This window comes from Lissotriton vulgaris, chromosome 12 (genome assembly GCF_964263255.1).
Source record: "Lissotriton vulgaris chromosome 12, aLisVul1.2, whole genome shotgun sequence".
In the NCBI taxonomy this organism is placed as follows: domain Eukaryota; kingdom Metazoa; phylum Chordata; class Amphibia; order Caudata; family Salamandridae; genus Lissotriton; species Lissotriton vulgaris.
The window spans coordinates 176,349,858-176,371,935 of NC_141700.1; positions in this window are offsets into that span (position 1 = coordinate 176,349,858).

The following is a 22,078-nucleotide window of genomic DNA, read 5'->3' on the forward strand; positions in this document are numbered from 1 at the left end:
TGCACTGATAAAGATCAAAGAACAGGACGTGGTCCGATTTTATGGCCCACCGTTCCCACTCCTCTATCTCCTTTCCATCTGTTTCTGCCTTTCCTTTACGACATGTTCATCTATCTGGGTTGAAGGTTTTATGATGGGTTTGTCCGGCCTGATCAAACAGGAAACTAACATATGTGCGATCGTTTGTGGTGGGCTGGACAACGGAAAGTGGGATTAACTTTGACTGTCGTGATTCGTTACTTTTTGAAATGGTACTTGCTCATTGGTTAGTTTTGTATGCACCGAATGTAAATTGTGATGTTGCCAGAAGCGTAATTTTCGGCATAAAAGACCGAGTTTCGTTCATTGAGATGGTGCAGTCTCTTTCGAACTACCCGTGTGTACTTCGTAGACCTCTGTCCCTGGTTGCAACCATTAAACTTTGGTCTTTGACGTCATCGAGAAGTATCCCGTGTCTCTGTTTGCCAAGACAGGGGAATCCGGGGTCTTTGGGTGTTGCCCTGACACCGCTGGGTTATTGTAATAGTATTGGTTCCGAGAAAACCCAGTACCTCATTTGGCGCCCAACGTGGGGCGACTTCAGCGGTACCGGTCCAAGCCAGAGGTTCGTGAGGAGCGTCGTGAGAAAATTCCGGAGGTTGGCCAGCCACTTCAGCGACCCCTGTATGTCGATGTGGTTCCGAAGGTCTTTGCTGCGAGGCTTCCCGCGTCCCAACGGCTACGAAGGACTGCTGCCCTGACTGTCGCCCTGTTTTGGAGCCTTAGACGTTTGTAGAGCGAGATGATTGACGGGTCTTCTGGTGACGCCATCCACGATTCAGTTAAGTATAAAGGGAGCGTCTCCTAGTTCTTAGTTCTTAGTTTGTTTTGTATCCTTTAGTGGATAGCTTTGATTTGGTACCTGCAGGCCCCAAAGCCAAGGGATTCGTGTATTCACGAGCTTATCGATTTTAGATTACCCTTGTTGTTTGAAGCTAGACTAGTGAGCAAGATGCCTGGTTTTAGCAGTCTTAGGAATTTTTTTAGTTGTGGTACTATGAGGGATTCCCGGTTAGAGGATTCGTGTCCGGTTCCTCCGATCGGAACTCCTACATACGAGTTGTACGTGAAGCATGGAGTAGGTCCTATTAGCTATAATGAGGTTTGGATAAAATACACGAAGAATGACGGTGTCCTACAGTGGCCCCGTTATGGTAGTTTTGAGACAGAAGTCTTAGATAATCTCGAAGTGAAGTTGTTCAAGAAGAAAGCCCGGCCGGCGATGTTTGACTCTTTCCGCATATGGCGCAAAGAAGCCAAACAGAAAGAAATTAAGTTAGCGAAGAAGAATAGGAAGGGTATGTCAATGGTGCAAGCCGCCGTTGCATACAAAAATGATGAAGAAGAAAGAGACAGTGAGCAGATGCTTAGAGTGAGGAAGTTAGCGGTAGACAGATGCTATCCAGTTTTGCCAGCTAAAGAGCAGAGAGATGAAAAGGATCTTGTGAAAGACCCTTTGATGTCGCATTTGCTAAATTCGCCACCACCCTATATGCAGAATGCTACGGCTCCACCACAGCCTGTTGTGGCTGTGCAAGCTCCTCTTGTTTTGCCTCCTGTTATTCCTTTACAGCCAGCTCCTCCGTAGGTTGTTCCTTCTAATGTGCAGCCTTCTCAAAGGGTTGCCTGCTTTGCCTTCTGCTACTACTGTTGTTTCTATGCCTTTTCCGACTATGGATCCTACTACTACTGTTTCGTCTCCTCTTGTCCTTCTGACTGTTCCTTCTCCTAGACAGCGGATGTCCGCTGCCTTTTCTAATTTTCTAACTCCTATCTTGGGACAAATGGGTATGTCTCCTATTAATGAGCGTAGACAATTGCGTAGTCAATTGCCCGATACAGATGAGCGAGTGGTTCTAGACCACATGACACGTAGATGGGTGACGTATAAGTCCCAGTATGATCTGGAAGGTATTATGGATGTTTTCCGACAATGGGAAGCACCAAAGCAGCGTTACGTTTTTGAACTTATGTGTGCATTCCTCCATGAACAATGGATGGATGAAGTGGGCAGGGTTCCTGTAGAATTATCCCGATTGCGTTCGGACTTTGCCAAAGGAACGATTGTAAGTCTATCCGATGTTGAGAAAGCGGTATCAGTGTTACTGCTGCTACGTAGCGATGTTCCTATTGAACGGTTGTTTGAGCCAGATTCGTCAGTTAGAAGACAAGTGCGTCAATATCCGATGCGAGAGGTTCCTCCAGTATGGAGACCTGCTGATCCGGCTGCTCAGCCACCAACTTTAGCACATTTGCAACGTGTGTGGGTACATGTACCGTGGAAACGTGCAGAAGTTTTAGCGCTTAAGCAGACCTTACCAGATCGGCGAAAGAATCCGGCGGGATATTATAAAGGACCTGCGCAAACTGTGAGTTCGTGTGTCATGAATTTGGCGGATATAGATATGCTTTTTGGGAATGTTGTTCCACAGCCCATTTGGAATGTCATTCGTTATACAGATCATGATAATGAGTTGGGTGATACGTGGGTGAATCTCGCTGCAGCAAATGATAGACAAGTTGGAGGTGCTAAGCCTGAAGATGCTATTACTGAACTTCCTGGTAGGATTATTACTTTCATGAAGACTTTAATGCCTGAAGTCCGTGTTAATTGGGATAAATTGTCAGCCTGTAAGCAGAAGAAAGAAGAGTCTGTTTCAGACTTTTTCTCGCGTTTCGAGGAAACGTTCGTTGATCATAGTGGTCAGGATATGGCTACAGAAGGTGACCAGAGATTGTTTGTGGATATATTTGTGCACAATCTTCTTCCCGAGTTGTGTACTAAGTTGAAGGATTCTGAGAGCTCTTGGCCCGTTTCTACTTCAGCGCAGATTCTTGCTACGTATAAGTACTACGAGAATAGGCGCTAGGATGAGTTAGAGAAAACGGATAAGAAGACTAAGGAATTGAAGACTAAAGTTCTTCTACAACAAGCTTATCCACCTCGTGTTAATAATCAGCGAGACTATCAGCAGCCTCAACAGTTTTCGAGGAACTCGCAGAGAGACGAGACTCCTCAACGACAGCGTATTCCCTATGGTCCTAATCAGTGTGCATATTGTAGAGAAGAGGGTCATTACAAGAATAGTTGTCCAGTTCTGTTGCAACGCGCAAATAGTGCTCCTGGCGTTAGAGGTCGAGGTGCTCAACAAGTGCCTCGAGGTAGAGGTCGCGGACAAAATGCGCGCCCTTTGCCTCCACAGAATTCAATGAACAGTTTTGATCAACAACAGACTTCTTCCGGTAGATCTACACAGTACTACATAGATGATTACTATGTCGAAGGCGATGGAGAGCAAGGTAATGATTATTAGGACAGCCATGGACAAAGAGAGGGAGTTGTTTCAGTTTCGGTAGATCAGAGTGGACCTTACGTGGAAGTGATTGCATCAGGTGTGTCAGAGCCTTTTCTGCTAGACACTGGTGCTACGAAGAGTTCTATTATGCATTCGAAACTCCATGGCGCACCTTTGTCTGGCTTGAATATTGTTTCTATAGGTTTTTCTGGCGCCCCCGTTATGAATCCGATTTCCGTTCCATTGCCTATTTTTGTTGGTCCTCGTAGACTTGAAGCACCCCTTCTTTTGACAACAGGTTGTAATGAGAACTTACTAGGCCTTGATTTGTTGAAGAGATTGTATGCGACTTTGTACTGTTCTCCGTCAGGAGTACATCTTACCTTGGGCGAGAATGTGATTTCTCCAATATATGTTTCAAAAGATTGTCTTCCATCTGAATTGTCTTCTTTACCAGACTCGCTATGGGCTATGGGTCCAAATGATGTGGGCCTGTTAGACATTCCTCCATATGTTGTGACGTTGAAGGCGAATGCTCAGTTACCACGCTTTCCGCAATATCGTATTTCAAGTGATGGTGAACGAGCGCTTTTAGCGATCATTTATGATCTGATTGACAAATATGTCATTGAAGAGACTCGAGGTAATGTGTGCAATAGTCCGGTTTTGCCTGTTCTAAAGAGAACTGATTCTTCACAGCTTCCTGTATATAGGTTTGTTATCGATCTCCGTGAAGTGAATAAGATCGTTGTTTCGCAATTCCCTGTTGTACCTGATATTACTGCATTACTGACATTGATTCCGGCTTCTGCTACTTGGTTTTCGGTGATTGATTTGAAGAATGCTTTCTTCAGCATCCCGATTGCCATAGAGAGTAGAGATATTTTTGGATTCTCTTTAGGAGGACGGAGTTTCAGCTTCAAGCGCGCTCCTCAAGGTTATTGTGAGAGTCCATCTATCTACAGTCAAGCTCTGAAGACACAACTTGATTTGTTGGCCTTACCGGAAGGTGCGGCCCTTATCCACTATGTAGATAATTTGTTAATCGCTGCCGATACCGAAGAGATATGTAAGGATGCCACTGTGTCCTTGTTGTCTCATTTGTCTGAATGTCATCACAAAGTCTATCTTTCCAAACTACAATTCTGTCGCCAAGAAGTTACCTATTTAGGTCACCTCTTATCGAAGGAGGGAAGGAAACTGACCCCAGAAAGAATTCAGACCATTGCGAAAATGAGTGTCCCTACGACACAGAGAGAAGTACGTGCGTTTTTGGGTATCACGTCGTACTGTAGACAGTGGATCCCAAATTTTTCCCTTTTAGCGAAACCTTTGATAGCCCTTACGGTTAAGGATACTCCAAATCCTATTCCTTGGACTGACGAATGTCAAAAGAGCTTTTCTGAGTTACGTGATGCATTATGTTCGGCTCCTGTGTTGGGTACTCCCGACTACAGTAAGCCTTTCACATTGTATGTTCACGAGAGAGAGGGATGTGCATTGTCGAATTTGACTCAACAATTTGGCGAGAAGCAACGCCCATGTGCGTACTTTTCGTCGACTTTAGATCCTGTAGCCAGAGCGTTGCCAAGTTGCTTGAGAGCAACTGCGGCAGCGGCTGTTTCGATTCGACAATCTGCTGGTTTGGTTATGGATAATACACTAGTGGTTATGGTTCCACATGCAGTGGATACCTTGTTGAATCGGACGAAGACACAGCACTTGACTAGTGCTCGGTTGTCAGGGTATGAGCTTACGTTGTTGGCGAGCCATGTGCACATCAAGAGGTGCAATACCCTTAATCCGGCTACGTTGTTGCCAATTTCGCTTGAGACAGACGATGATAGTGAAGAGCAACACGATTGTTTTTTGAGAACTAAAGAAGAGACGAAAGGGAGGATTGATCTGAAAGATACTCCTCTCCCTGATTGCAATGATGCCTTGTGGGTTGACGGCTCGTGTTTTAAATTACCGAATGGTGATACCACTGCAGCATATGCCGTGACGACTTTACATACAGTTGTCGAAGCTGCACGAATTCCCTATAATTCTGCTCAAGCGGCAGAGTTAATAGCACTTATGAGAGAATGTGTGTTAGCGAAAGGGAAAAGAGTGAATGTATATACTGATAGCCAATATGCGTTTGGAGTGGTCCATAGTTTTGGACGATTGTGGCGTGAACGTGGATTTTTTACATCGCATGGGACGAAAATCCAGCATGGGCAACTGGTGAATGAGCTTCTTGAATCTCTTACGCTACCTTTGCAAATAGCGATTGTGAAGTGTAGTGCCCATAAGAAGATTACAGATGATGTTGGCCGTGGTAACGCGTTTGCAGATGAGGTTGCGAAAGAAACTGCTAGAAATATAACGAGTCAAATGTATGTTGTGGGTCCAGCAAGATGGGTTCCAGAGAAAGGCATGTGCAAAGACACAATTGAGAGTGTGAAGATTATTCAGAGTGAGGTTTCGGAGAAAGAGTTGGATGAATGGAGAGAGAATAAGGGTAGATTGGATGCAAGTGGTTGTTGGACTGATTTGTCCGAACATCAAAGATGGTTGCTGCCGAATGCGTATGTGCTTCCAGTTGTTACAATATGCAAACACAACAGGTGATGGACCGAATGTGGATCAATGTCACACACTCATCCCAGTCCAAAGATCTGGGCCCAAATCCATCGTTTTTTTGCACTCCACACCACCCTGGGTTAGACAATGGCGATATGCAAATCAGCTCTGACCCTGTGCCCCATGGGAACAGTGCAGTCCGAACTACAAAAGCCATGTCCTTCCCAGAACGGAATCAAGCATCCGAGGACCGGACCAGTTTCGAGGTAACACCTCTCATCAGCCCGGCTAGCTTGACTCCAGTGGTGTGGAGTGCCTAGGACCCACGTCTGGGCATCCCCAGCGCACTTAGGGCGGAATATGCAAACACAACAGGTGATGGACCGAATGTGGATCAATGTCACACACTCATCCCAGTCCAAAGATCTGGGCCCAAATCCATCGTTTTTTTGCACTCCACACCACCCTGGGTTAGACAATGGCGATATGCAAATCAGCTCTGACCCTGTGCCCCATGGGAACAGTGCAGTCCGAACTACAAAAGCCATGTCCTTCCCAGAACGGAATCAAGCATCCGAGGACCGGACCGGTTTCGAGGTAACACCTCTCATCAGCCCGGCTAGCTTGACTCCAGTGGTGTGGAGTGCCTGGGACCCACGTCTGGGCATCCCCAGCGCACTTAGGGCGGAATATGCAAACACAACAGGTGACTGGGATAAATGTGTGACATTGATCCACATTCGGTCCATCACCTGTTTTGTTTGCAATACCGCCATAAGTGCGCTGGGGATGCTCAGACGTGGGTCCCAGGCACTCCACACCACTGGAGTCAAGCTAGCCGGGCTGATGAGAGGTGTTACCTCGAAACCGGTCCGGTCCTCGGATGCTTGATTCCGTTCTGGGAAGGACATGGCTTTTGTAGTTCGGACTGGACTGTTCCCATGGGGCACAGGGTCAGAGCTGATTTGCATATCGCCATTGTCTAACCCAGGGTGGTGTGGAGTGCAAAAAAACGATGGATTTGGGCCCAGATCTTTTGACTGGGATGAATGTGTGACATTGATCCACATTCGGTCCATCACCTGTTTTGTTTGCAATACCGCCATAAGTGCGCTGGGGATGCTCAGACGTGGGTCCCAGGCACTCCACACCACTGGAGTCAAGCTAGCCGGGCTGATGAGAGGTGTTACCTCGAAACCGGTCCGGTCCTCGGATGCTTGATTCCGTTCTGGGAAGGACATGGCTTTTGTAGTTCGGACTGGACTGTTCCCATGGGGCACAGGGTCAGAGCTGATTTGCATATCGCCATTGTCTAACCCAGGGTGGTGTGGAGTGCAAAAAAACGATGTATTTGGGCCCATATCTTTTGACTGGGATGAGTGTGTGACATTGATCCACATTCGGTCCATCACCTGTTTTGTTTGCAATACCGCCATAAGTGCGCTGGGGATGCTCAGACGTGGGTCCCAGGCACTCCACACCACTGGAGTCAAGCTAGCCGGGCTGATGAGAGGTGTTACCTCGAAACCGGTCCGGTCCTCGGATGCTTGATTCCGTTCTGGGAAGGACATGGCTTTTGTAGTTCGGACTGGACTGTTCCCATGGGGCACAGGGTCAGAGCTGATTTGCATATCGCCATTGTCTAACCCAGGGTGGTGTGGAGTGCAAAAAAATGATGGATTTGGGCCCAGATCTTTTGACTGGGATGAATGTGTGACATTGATCCACGTTCGGTCCATCACCTGTTTTGTTTCCAGTTGTTACAATGGCACATGGATTGGCACATATTAGCGTGAAAGGGATTTGTAAGTTGTTGGCTCCGGTTTGGCAGAATGCAGGAATACCCAAATGTGCAGAGAACTTGGTTAAGAACTGTATGGTGTGTTTGATGCATAATCCTGGTAAGGGAACTCCAACACCAGCTGGTCATTTTGCTCCTCCTACGTATCCGTTCGAGGCATTGCAGCTGGATTTTATCCATATGGAAAGATGCAACAACTTAAAGTATGTGTTGGTGGTTGTTTGCTCTTTTTCTAGATGGGTAGAAGCTTAACCCCTTAAGGACAATACTGCTTTGTCCACTGCCAAAGCTTTAATAAAATAATTCTTCCCTAGGTTTGGATTGCCGAGAATCATTTGGAGTGATAACGGCAGTGAGTTTGTGGGACGAGTGATGAAGAGAGTGTGTGAAGGTCTCGGGATTAGGCAGAAATTCCACGCTGCAAATCATTCCCAATCAGCTGGTTTAGTTGAGTGCTATAATGGCACTCTGAAACTTAAGTTGGCCAAAATTCAAGAGAGCACTGGTTTACAATGGCCAGATGCTTTGCCTTTAGCGCTTTTGTCCACCCGAATGACTGTGCACTCGCGAATGGGTTTGAGTCCGTATGAGGTTGTGTTTGGTCGCCCGGCGAATATTTGGGGCGTACCAAGACCAACGAAGTTTAGCGACCTTGAGTATCCTGTTTTGCTTGATTACTTGCGTGAAATGACAACTAAAATGAGTGTTTTACGTCAACAGGTTCACAACTCTCTTCCACAAGCTACAGACGATCCAGGACACGTGCTTGAACCCGGTTCCTGGGTGTTCATTAGGAACTTCCAGAGAACGAAGAATACTCAGCCCCGCTGGACTGGACCTTATCAGGTCCTCTTGTCAACGAGATCTGCGGTGCGAGTTCGTGGAAAGAAACATTGGATACACGGGTGCCACACGAAGAAAGCACCCTTGCCTTTACCATATGACAAGTGGGTTCAAGATGGTCTTTCCGATTTCCGAAACTGAGACTGTACCGAAATTTGTCACGTTCAGTGATGCTCGCCTGATTGGTACTAATTCGGAACTGGAGAGCGATCGTCTTTTGCAAGCAGCAATACCTCCTGCGAAGCGGTTGGACACTACCGATCCTCAGCTGTTGTTTACCGATCAAGAATTACCTGGAAGAGACAAATATAATTTGAGATCGAGAATTCAGGACAAATAAAGTTAATAAAGTTGATTTTTTTTTTACTGTTTGCAGGTTAACTCTCCACCAAGGATCTACGTATTTTTGTTTTTCTGAACTGCCATCCGGTTCTTGCTGCTAGGGTCGCGGTTGCTACCAGTCTTGGGAGTGCAAGCCTGAGACACTAGGTCTTGGGTTCTGTTGGTCCGAGGCAGTCTTCCTGGGTTCAGCGGAGGCCTCTCAAGCAGAATCAACCAACCACCGCGGGCAGCAACTTTAGTTTATGATGGATTTCTTTGAGTTGGAGAGACCTGTGCAGACACTGACTTTTAGGAAACGTATTTGTAAAATAATGTCGAAGAAATGTTTTTTGATACCTTGCATACTTTTACTACTGAGTGTCTTAATTTTTATGATTGGATATGTAGCATTTGTTTTTAAAGCGACGTCTAATTCCACTGTGCAATCTACACCTTCACCTACGATTTCCTCTCATTCTTTCCACCCTTTGCCTGAATATGAGATAGTAGACGTAAGGAGTTCGCTAATAATTCCTTCATACAGCTTTTACATCAGCACCAGTTAGTGATTAATACAACGAACTGCTGGATTTGTGGTTTAATGCCTCATACAGCCGATAAAGGAATTCCTTATTTGGTTTTGCCCTTTAGTTTAAATGGTTTGATCCGAGCTTATAGAACCATGTTCATATATGCCCACAGTGTTGACCCCTTACGTTCACCAAGAGATAATCCGAGGAATAGTCCTATAGCTAGAGGCATAGTCGATATGATTCAAGGCGCTAATGCAGTAGAGACTATTACGCAAGACGAGAGACAACCATATAGTGGTTGGAGCGTAAGTGGATATGGAGTAAGTCTGAGTATTAACCAGCGTGCGAAAAGTCCTCTACCGATCTGGATAGTGCCCCATAAGGGTTACTATTGTCTGCAGGGCAACGGTAAGAATCCGAAAGCTCCGTTAGGGAAGAGCGTTTGCACTGAGACTTACGTGTTTCCGTCTCAGTCTTCCCCAGCGTTCTTAGCTGCCAAGGGTACTTATTTTGTTTGCTACGACAAGGCATACACATGGTTGCCTCATGACTTTTCGGGCACATGTTTTGTTTCCTTTCTGTTACCCCCCACTTTTACAGCTGTAGCAGATTATCATAAGATGAGAATTACGAGAGGTGTCTTTAGTCAAGAAGACACTGCAGGACAAGAATTGGGTGATTTCTTCAAGGGTTTTCTGCCGTTTTGGGGACCGATGGCTAACAGTAGGAATATTCGTCAGCTTACGAGAGTGGTTGAGTCCACCATAGTTGAGACTGCCGGTGCCCTTGGTAACTTGACTGCTGAGCTTCAGTCAGATAGACTTATGACACTTCAGAATAGAGTTGCCCTAGACGTTATTCTAGCAGATCGAGGGGGAGTTTGTAGATTGATTCAATCGAGCTGCTGCGTTTTTATTCCGGATAATGCTCCGTCAGTCTTCCAGTCCATTTCCAAAATACATAAAATATCCGATTCTGTCCATCTGGACAAAGGGGATTGGTCTCTGATGGGATGGTTATGGGGATTGATATCCACTTGGGGTTGGTGGTCATTTGAATGGTTTTAGCGATTCTGTTCATGTTCTGTCTCTGTGTACAGTGTGCTCCGGCTATTTGTGGCCTTTGTGCTACTTTGTGCGTACAGAAGCTTGTCTGGAGAGAGATGCATAGTAATAAGATGATGCTACAGAAGCATATCGATGACCTGATGAATATAGATCCAGATTCAGATTAAAATGGGTTTGGGTTTATTGCCTATGATAGGGCAAAAGGAGGGTCTGCGGTTCCGTGATTCCGAATTGGGTTTGATAGTTCCGAAACCTGATTTATAAAGATGGTCGGAAATGGACGATCTTGGTGTCAGTGGACCGCAAATGACGAGTGTAGCGTGTCTGAGTGTTTTCATATGAATCGATATAGGAGAACACTCTGCATTTGAGGATTTAGTCTGAACCCTCGGATTCCATTTTGTAAAACGGCAGCCATCTTGTATGGTTGCCCTAACATAGGCCCTATTATTGTGGCCGAACGAGTCCTTGACACGTACGCCTTAGCTGACTTCTGGTTGACCTGGCCGAACTGACTCCTCGCCTGGGGCGAATCCTGCTGAGCCAGTTCCTTGGTTAGCAGCTGCACTGATAAAGATCAAAGAACAGGACGTGGTCCGATTTTATGGCCCACCGTTCCCACTCCTCTATCTCCTTTCCATCTGTTTCTGCCTTTCCTTTACAACATGTTCATCGATCTGGGTTGAAGGTTTTATGATGGGTTTGTCCGGCCTGATCGAACAGGAAACTACCATATGTGCAATCGTTTGCGGTGGGCTGGACAACGGAAAGTGGGATTAACTTTGACTGTCGTGATTCGTTACTTTTTGAAATGCTACTTGCTCATTGGTTAGTTTTGTATGCACCGAATGTAAATTGTGATGTTGCCAGAAGCGTAATTTTCGGCATAAAAGACCGAGTTTCGTTCATTGAGATGGTGCAGTCTCTTTCGAACTACCCGTGTGTACTTCGTAGACCTCTGTTCCTGGTTGCAACCATTTAACTTTAGTCTTTGACGTCATCGAGAAGTATCCCGTGTCTCTGTTTGCCAAGACAGGGGAATCCGGGGTCTTTGGGTGTTGCCCTGACACCGCTGGGTTATTGTAATAGTATTGGTTCCGAGAAAACCCAGTACCTCATGTCAAGAAAGGATAATCGTAGTTGACTGAATTCGATGGTGAATTTTAAGAAGGCATTTTGTTGGTTAAGCCAGTTATGAAATGCCTTGATTTCTTCAGTAGACCCTCACCAAACCACTAGTACATCATCTATGTACCTCTTCCACAGCACCAGTTGTTGACGGTATGGGTTGATGTGGTTCAGTACATAGTTTTGTTCGAAAAGATGAACATAGAGGTTGGCGAGGCTGGGCGTAAAAACACTGCCCATTGAAGTACCAGAGACCTGCAGAAAAATCTGGTCTTCAAACCTGAAGAAATTCTCCATCATGGCCATTCTGGCGCACTCCATGATGAAAGAGACTGGAGTAGTGCTCTCCACCTCTCGAGCTTCTAGGAGAGCCCTAATGGAGTCTAGTGTTTCTTGTTGCGGAATACACGTATAGAGTGACTCTACATCAAAGCTTGCCAAAATGTCAGTGGTGGTGTTGAACTCAATCTCTGGCAAAATGCGTAAGACATCAGCAGTGTCTTTGAGATACGTGGGCATTGCAATGACTAGAGGTCGCAGAAAGATATCCACGAACTTGGATAATGGCTCAAGCAATTAACCAATATCGGAAATGATGGGTCGGCCCGGAGGTGGTCGTTGGCTCTTATGGATTTTCGGGAGGCAATAGAAGTATGGCATTACAGGTTTAGCGGTCACCAGGAATTTAGCCTCATTTAATGTGATCCACCCTTCTGCCTCACCTTCTTCAACAAGATGTTTGATCTCCATTGTTAACCTTGGTGTGGGATCTAAGTCCAACTCCAAGTAGGATCTAGTGTCTCTAAGTTGGCGGAGACACTCTGTCCGATAAGCCAGTGTGTCTTGGAGGACCGTTGCACCCCCTTTGTCCGCTGGCTTAATGGTAATTGATTCATATTTCATTAAGTTTTGAACGGCCTGCCTGTCCTTCTTGGTAAAGTTGCTGTAATTAATTGGACGTGTGTCGCAAAGTGCCATGATGTCATGGGTTACCGCTTTCTCAAAAGTTATAACTTGAGAAGGGACTTGATGTGCCAGAGGGGTAAAACTAGATTTAGGGGGTAACCGGGTGTTCATGGTATCGCCTGAAGGAATACTGGTGTCCTGCTCCTTATCTTGAAAGAAGAAATGAAGTCGGATCTTCCTAAAAAAGTTTTCTAATTCGCACCGGAGGGCGAAAGGATCACCTGAAAAAGTCGGTACGAATCCAAGTCCTTTATTAAGGACTCTCTTTTCATCAGCTGTTAAAATCCTTGAGCTCAAATTGACCACTAGATCTTTCACTCCCCGGTCGTGTTGGGGGTCTGCTGTTGATTTCCCCTCCTGCTCATGGTGTTCTGAAATGTCTGGTCTGGTTGCCAATGGACAGTGGGGCTGCCCCGCCGTTTGCCCCTGGTGCGGCCTCTGCCCTGTTCTAAAAAAGACTGATTAGGGTAAAGATGTTGTTGTGGTGGAAAGGGATGCATGTGCGGTGCAAATGGTTGGTAACCCCAGGGTGCCGGGGGCCACCATTGACTTTGATTTTGGTAGAAACCTTGTTGTCCCCTCCTCCTATTGTATCCACGGAATTGACCTCTCCCTCTCCTCTGTGGGGTCCCGTTATTGGAGGAATCTGAGTCGCTTAACCCTTGCTCAGATCCAGATGATGAATAATTGGACCCGTAGCGTCTACCCCTACTGTTGTATTCTGGTGCCACATAGGTATCGCTCCTGTATGGATAGATCTTTACCACAGAGAACGGGCAAGATCTTTCTTAAACTTATCTATTTTATTTATCATGATATTGTCTCTATACTCTTTCGTTGTTTTGTTAGTCTCATCCATATGTTTCCTATATAGTGTTGTCGTGATTGTGGTTTTAATTTGCCCCTCTAGGGTCTGTATTTCGATCAAAATTGCATCAGCCAGGCGTTTCGCCGTACTGATTATCAGGATCAACCAGTCACGGGTACAGCGCCAGGCGATCAGTGACCAATCGCGTAGGAAGTTTATGTCTGTACGGAATATCCTAGGTGAATTGGTCACGATCAGACCTGTTGGGGCGCACTTGCCTCGTAAGTATTCCACCATTATTACCCCATGAACTGCTGTCCGTGCCTGTGTCTTTTTGAGGGTAAGTAGAGGTGCCCAATCATCCTTGGTACCCCCTGTAGGTTCAGGTAGAGCGTCCAAGATACTAGGATTGTCGGACAATATAGAACTGAGAGTTTCGTCATCAAAAGCCAGACCCGCAAAATCAGCCATCATGGAGCGAGTGTGACGAGGTCAAAGACCCTGGTGAGCGTTACGGACTTCTGGATAATCCAAAGTCCAAAAAGACCCGCAGTCAAAAATTGCTCTAAAGACAAAAACAACAAAGTGGGTAAGGGTCTCAGAGGAAATGATTAATGACTAAAAACACCTCTGCTCCCCAATTACAGTAAACAACTAATAAGAGGTGGTTAGTCAGTATTGAAGGAATGGAGAAGTGCTTAATGCTACTAGGGTGCAGGGACCCAATTCAAATAGTTTGCCCACCACCTGGCTAGAATGTAGAGTCCATCGGCCCACCCTTATTGGCGGAAGTTCGTCATCTGGAGCTCAAGGAGAACTAGATCTAGGACCACTGTGTTGAGCCAGCTTGCTCTACTGGGTACCTGTTTCATGCTCCTAAAGGCTCTTGCCAAGGTGGATGTGTCAAACCATGTGAACTCAAGTGAAGTGCAGTGCTCAAGTGTGTGAAAAAAAGGTTAAAAATGGCTATCTGGACAAAAAATATGTTTAATGGAGATTGTCCAAATGTCATGTTTTAAAATAACCTGATAGTATGAGAAATATTACTATCTCCTGGCTATGGCTAATGCGGTCGACATGTTTCAGCCGTACTGGTCACCTGACCCAGCTTTCTTCAGGACCTAGATATTAATTATAAGCTACTGCAGGAAAAAGCACATAACTAGTACTATAAAGAACTATGTGAGCTACAAAGAATAAGTGTAACTGTGGCATTTGCCACCCTACCAGACACGCATTTGTACGTGCTTTCAGGTAAGAGCTACCTCTTCTTTCATAAAAGGGAAAAATTTGCAGAAATTAGAGTCAAACTATCAAAGGGATCAATACACAATACAGCATCAGCACTCATCGTTCAGTAGTGAAGTTGATATACTACTCATTTTAGCACCCAAATAGTGATTTCCTAAAAATGCACATGTCATTAATCTTTAGAAGAGAAAGTTCTTCACTTACCCAGCTTTATGTGGGAGAAAAACCTCACCTCACCCGGCTGATTGCTCGGAGAAGGAAGCCCCACTCTGTTTTTATGTAAAGTAAAACAAAGAGGTTGCATGACAATACCACTCTGTACAAATACTCTACATGAATATAAAACATAAACCTTAAATCAAAAACCCAGGGACACTCTGCACCCGACAGCATGAAATGTTGGGGGTCTGGCAGTAACTACGAAAACTCTCAGTTTGAAGAACTTCTAGAGTGATACAGTTCTATTTAGTTTAAAGTGATATGGTTCTATTTAGTCTAGAAAGTGCTTTGGTTTATCTCTACCTTAGTGATCTGCTCAAAAGTATGTAGAAAATAAGCCAAGTAATATCTAGGAAAATGTCAGTCGTTATGACCAACAGGATTATGCCCCTTCTTTCTGCATAGTCATGTGAATGCCCAAATGTTAAAAAACAACGAAAGGAAAGAGCATTGTCCAACATTCCGAAATTAAGCAAACATTCAGACCACAGCCCTTCTCCTCCTTACCTGTCCGTCGGTGCTTCTAACCAGACTGCAAGCAATCTGGGAGGTGCCCACGGGACAGGGGAGGGCTGTTTATATACTCGCGTTAATTAAGCTGATTGTCTGCAGCTGTGCATTAACGCGTCCCGGTTTCCTGATTAGCCATGTGCGCATGCTCACTCACAGAGCGCAGTTATGCACGCATGCGCCCTGGTGTCTAATCATTGCCACATACTCAACACGACACACGCTCGTATGGGTGACACTACCCCCTGCGCGTGTGCAGAGCAATCGGGCGAACTTAGTCTAAAAGAGAAAACGGCAGAGACAGCACAAGTCGTGGTTCATTACGATACAAAACGAAGTTTATTGTTGTAATTGGGCGAAATGCCTGTAATCTACCGATTTAATATGGCAGAATAATGGCTATCTTATGCCTATAGGGTAAGAACCCTATATCATCACTCATGTTTGTTATGATCATTTTCACTAATAGCCAGTGTCTTGAAGAGCTGTGACTAGGGGATATGTTTTAAGCTGCAATAGATAAATAGTGCATCTCAGGCGTTTATACTGTGTCCCAACATTAGGCAAGTGTAACTGGTTGGTTACATATCCCAAATACAACAGTATGGGTCTCAGCTGATGTTATATGCTTACAATGTATGCATATTAATGCCATACATAGAATTGTATATTAATTAAAATGGAATGTTGCCACAAATTAATTGCAAATATACAGTTTTCTCATACAAAGAGGCAGATAGATTAGATTTAGATGGTGCCTCTATAGTATGTTTTACAATGGGATAATATGGACAAGGTGTTCATTCAGATAGAGACCCATGGTATTTGGTCATTGAGTCCTTCAATATCCGTTTTCAATCTGAAAATCCACCTCTGTTCCTTTGTGAACAGAAACCGTGAAATATCCGAAATATGTTGAGGAATAAATGGTCGTTCCAAAATGCACCATCTCAAATCATCCGCTTTATGTTGTTTGGTGAGAAAATGATCAGTGAGTCGGGTGGATTGTTTTCTACACCGTATAGTACTCTTGTGCTCACTGATGCGCAGCTTCACCTTCCGTGTAGTGTGGCCAATGTATTTCAGGGAGCAGGGGCATGTAATCATATAGATTACACAGTCCGAATTACAGTTGGTGTGGTTCTGGAGTATCCAAGGGCGACTCCTACCTATGTCCACCGAGATCGTTTTGGTGGTCTGTGGACATGCGGTGCATGAACCACATGGATAATGGCCTCGTACAGGAGGGAGTGACCATAGCGCATTCGTGTCATTTGTTGGCTGTGTCCGTGGTCGTGTGTGGACGAGGCTGTCTCGCAAACTTGGGCCCTTTTTAAATGCAAAAAGGGGGGTTGGAATGCTCGCGGCAGCCACATTGAGGATCCGCCAGTGCTTGCGTACTGTCTTCTGTACTTGATTTGATAACGTACAAAAAGTTGTTACGAATGTTGGCCTATCATTGGGAGGTTTGTGAGTTCCATCCTCAAGTAGAGCATCCCGATTGTTGTTTGATGCCCTTTTCCAGGCCTGGTGTACAAGCCGTTTAGGGTAGTCACGTGCACGTAGCTGAACAGCCAATTCGCTGGCATGTTTGTCAAAGAGGTCTCTGGTTGAGCAGTTCCTACGAACACGTAAGAACTGGCCCACTGGGAGATTTTCTTTGAGAGCTCTTGGATGGTGACTATCGAAAGCCAGCAAGGAGTTTCTGGACATTGGTTTTTTAAATAATTCACACTGTAATCTGCCTTCATGAGGAAAAATTGATATGTCAAGAAAGGATAATCGTAGTTGACTGAATTTGATGGTGAATTTTAAGAAGGCATTTTGTTGGCTAAGCCAGTTATGAAATGCCTTGATTTCTTCAGTAGACCCTCGCCAAACCACTAGTACATCATCTATGTACCTCTTCCACAGCACCAGTTGTTGACGGTGTGGGTTGCTGTGGTTCAGTACATAGTTTTGTTCGAAAAGATGAACATAGAGGTTGGCGAGGCTGGGCGCAAAAACACTGCCCATTGAAGTACCAGAGACCTGGAGAAAAATCTGGTCTTCAAAGCTGAAGAAATTCTCCATCATGGCCATTCTGGCGCACTCCATGATGAAAGAGACTGGAGTAGTGCTCTCCACCTCTCGAGCTTCTAGGAGAGCCCTAATGGAGTCTAGTGTTTCTTGTTGCGGAATACACGTATCGAGTGACTCTACATCAAAGCTTGTCAAAATGTCAGTGGTGGTGTTGAACTCAATCTCGGCAAAATGCGTAAGACATCAGCAGTGTCTTTGAGATACGCGGGCATTGCAATGACTAGAGATCGCAGAAAGATATCCACGAACTTGGATAATGGCTCAAGCAATGAACCAATATCGGAAATGATGGGTCGGCCCGGAGGTGGTCGTTGGCTCTTATGGATTTTCGGGAGGCAATAGAAGTATGGCATTACAGGTTTATCGGTCACCAGGAATTTAGCCTCATTTAATGTGATCCACCCTTCTGCCTCACCTTCTTCAACAAGATGTTTGATCTCCATTGTTAACCTTGGTGTGGGATCTAAGTCCAACTCCAAGTAGGATCTAGTGTCTCTAAGTTGGCGGAGACACTCTGTCCGATAAGCCAGTGTGTCTTGGAGGACCGTTGCACCCCCTTTGTCCGCTGGTTTAATGGTAATTGATTAATCTTTCATTACGTTTTGAACGGCCTGCCTGTCCTTCTTGGTAAAGTTGCTGTAATTAATTGGACGTGTGTCGCAAAGTGCCATGATGTCATGGGTTACCGCTTTCTCAAAAGTTATAACTTGAGAAGGGACTTGATGTGCCAGAGGGGTAAAACTAGATTTAGGGGGTAACCCGGTGTTCATGGTATCGCCTGAAGGAATACTGGTGTCCTGCTCCTTATCTTGAAAGAAGAAATGAAGTCGGATCTTCCTAAAAAAGTTTTCTAATTCGCACCGGAGGGCGAAAGGATCACCTGAAAAAGTCGGTACAAATCCAAGTCCTTTATTAAGGACTCTCTTTTCATCAGCTGTCAAAATCCTTGAGCTCAAATTGACCACTAGATGTTTCACTCCCCGGTCGTGTTGGGGGTCTGCTGTTGATTGCCCCTCCTGCTCCAGGTGTTCGGAAATGTCTGGTCTGGTTGCCAATGGACAGTGGGGCTGCCCCGCCGTTTGCCCCTGGTGCGGCCTCTGCCCTGTTCTAAAAAAGACTGATTAGGGTAAAGATGTTGTTGTGGTGGAAAGGGATGCATGTGCGGTGCAAATGGTTGGTAACCCCAGGGTGCCGGGGGCCACCATTGACTTTGATTTTGGTAGAAACCTTGTTGTCCCCTCCTCCTATTGTATCCACGGAATTGTCCTCTCCCTCTCCTCTGTGGGGTCCCGTTATTGGAGGAATCTGAGTCGCTTAACCCTTGCTCAGATCCAGATGATGAATAATTGGACCCGTAGCGTCTACCCCTACTGTTGTATTCTGGTGCCACATAGGTATCGCTCGTGTATGGATAGATCTTTACCAAAGAGAAACGGGCAAGATCTTTCTTAAACTTATCTATTTTATTTATCACGATATTGTCTCTATACTCTTTCGTTGTTTTGTTAGTCTCATCCATATGTTTCTTATATAGTGTTGTCGTGATTGTGGTTTTAATTTGCCCCTCTAGGGTCTGTATTTCGATCAAAATTGCATCAGCCAGGCGTTTCGCCGTACTGATTATCAGGATCAACCAGTCACGGGTACAGCGCCAGGCGATCAGTGACCAATCGCGTAGGAAGTATATGTCTGTAAGGAATATCCTAGGTGAATTGGTCACGATCAGACCTGTTGGGGCGCACTTGCCTCGTAAGTATTCCGCCATTATTACCCCATGAACTGCTGTCCGTGCCTGTGTCTTTTTGAGGGTAAGTAGAGATGCCCAATCATCCTTGGTACCCCCTGTAGGTTCAGGTAGAGCGTCCAAGATACTAGGATTGTCGGACAATATAGAACTGAGAGTTTCGTCATCAAAAGCCAGACCCGCAAAATCAGCCATCATGGAGCGAGTGTGACGAAGTCAAAGACCCTGGTGAGCGTTACGGACTTCTGGATAATCCAAAGTCCAAAAAGACCCGCAGTCAAAAACTGCTCTAAAGACAAAAACAACAAAGTGGGTAAGGGTCTCAGAGGAAATGATTAATGACTAAAAACACCTCTGCTCCCCAATTACAGGAAACAACTAATAAGAGGTGGTTAGTCAGTATTGAAGGAACGAAGAAGTGCTTAATGCTACTAGGGTGCAGGGACCCAATTCAAATAGTTTGCCCACCACCTGGCTAGAATGTAGAGTCCATCGGCCCACCCTTATTGGCGGAAGTTCGTCATCTGGAGCTCAAGGAGAACTAGATCTGGGACCACTGTGTTGAGCCTGCTTGCTCTACTGGGTACCTGTTTCATGCTCCTAAAGGCTCTTGCCAAGGTGGATGTGTCAAACCATGTGAACTCAAGTGAAGTGCAGTGCTCAAGTGTGTGAAAAAAAGGTTAAAAATGGCTATCTGGACAAAAAATATGTTTAATGGAGATTGTCCAAATGTCATGTTTTAAAATAACCTGATAGTATGAGAAATATTACTATCTCCTGGCTATGGCTAATGCGGTCGACATGTTTCAGCCGTACTGGTTACCTGACCCAGCTTTCTTCAGGACCTAGATATTAATTATAATCTACTGCAGGAAAAAGCACATAACTAGTGCTATAAAGAACTATGTGAGCTACAAAGAAATAAGTGTAACTGTGGCATTTGCCACCCTACCAGACACGCATTTGTACGTGCTTTCAGGTAAGAGCTACCTCTTCTTTCCTAAAAGGGAAAAATTTGCAGAAATTAGAGTCAAACTATCAAAGGGATCAATACACAATACAGCATCAGCACTCATCGTTCAGTAGTGAAGTTGATACACTACTCATTTTAGAACCCAAATAGTGATTTCCTAAAAATGCACATGTCATTAATCTTTAGAAGAGAAAGTTCTTCACTTACCCAGCTTTATGTGGGAGAAAAACCTCACCTCACCCGGCTGATTGCTCGGAGAAGGAAGCCCCGCTCTGTTTTTATGTAAAGTAAAACAAAGAGGTTGCATGACAATACCACTCTGTACAAATACTCTACATGAATATAAAACATAAACCTAAAATCAAAAACCCAGGGACACTCTGCTCCCGACAGCATGAAATGTGGGGGGTCTGGCAGTAACTACGAAAACTCTCAGTTTGAAGAACTTCTAGAGTGATACAGTTCTATTTAGTCTAAAGTGATATGGTTCTATTTAGTCTAGAAAGTGCCTTGGTTTATCTCTACCTTAGTGATCTGCTCAAAAGTATGTAGAAAATAAGCCAAGTAATATCTAGGAAAATGTCAGTCATTATGACCAACAGGATTATGCCCCTTCTTTCTGCATAGTCATGTGAATGCCCAAATGTTTAAAAACAACGAAAGGAAAGAGCATTGTTCAACATTCCGAAATTAAGCAAACATTCAGACCACAGCCCTTCTCCTCCTTACCTGTCCGTCGGTGCTTCTAAGCAGACTGCAAGCAATCTGGGAGGTGCCGACGGGACAGGGGAGGGCTGTTTATATACTCGCGTTAATTCAGCTGATTGTCTGCAGCTGTGCATTAACGCGTCCCGGTTTCCTGATTAGCCGTGTGCGCATGCTTACTCACAGAGCGCTGTTATGCACGCATGCGCCCTGGTGTCTAATCATTGCCACATATTCAACACCACACACGCTCGTATGGGTGACACTACCCCCTGCGCGTGCGCAGAGCAATCGCGCGAACTTAGTCTAAAAGAGAAAACGGCAGAGACAGCACAAGTCGCGGTTCATTACGATACAAAACGAAGTTTATTGTTGTAATTGGGCGAAATGCCTGTAATCTACCGATTTAATATGGCGGAATAATGGCTATCTTATGCCTATAGGGTAAGAACCCTATATCATCACTCATGTTTGTTATGATCATTTTCACTAATAGCCAGTGTCTTGAAGAGCTGTGACTAGGGGATATGTTTTAAGCTGCAATAGATAAATAGTGCATCTCAGGCGTTTATACTGTGTCCCAACATTAGGCAAGTGTCACTGGTAGTAGCATTAAGCACTGTTCCGTTCCTTCAGTATCCATGATGACAACTTGCCTGTCAAGAGTAAAATCTTCAGGCTGTCAGATAAGGCAAGGCCATGCATCAAGTATTACGTTTCCAAGAGACTTTCCCTGGGGATGATTGAGCCTTCCAGCAGCTCATGAGCCAGTCTTCTTGTGCTAGACCCCGAAGTCACACTACAGGGAGGGACACCAGGAATGAGGGTTTGTGTGGACTACACGGGGCTCAATGCTGTCACTAAAACTGATGCACACCCCATGCCCAGAGAAAATGAGTTCATTTATCAGTTGGGGGTTGCTAAGTATCTTAGTACTTTTGACTTGACATCCGTGTACTGGCAGAATGTCTTAACTGAGAAGCTAAGAAGATGTCAGCAAACTCCATCCCAGAGGGCCTTATTCAGTTCACTGTGGACCCTTTTGGCCAAATGAATGCTCATGACACCTTCCAAAAGTTGGTCAACCATGTCCTGTCAGGTCTGGCAAACTTTGTTGCAGCATACCTTGATGATATTTTTATCTTTAAGTCCACCTGGCAGGATCACCTGACTCACCTGCGTGAATTTCTTCTGGCACTGCAGCAAGCAAGCCTGATTATCACC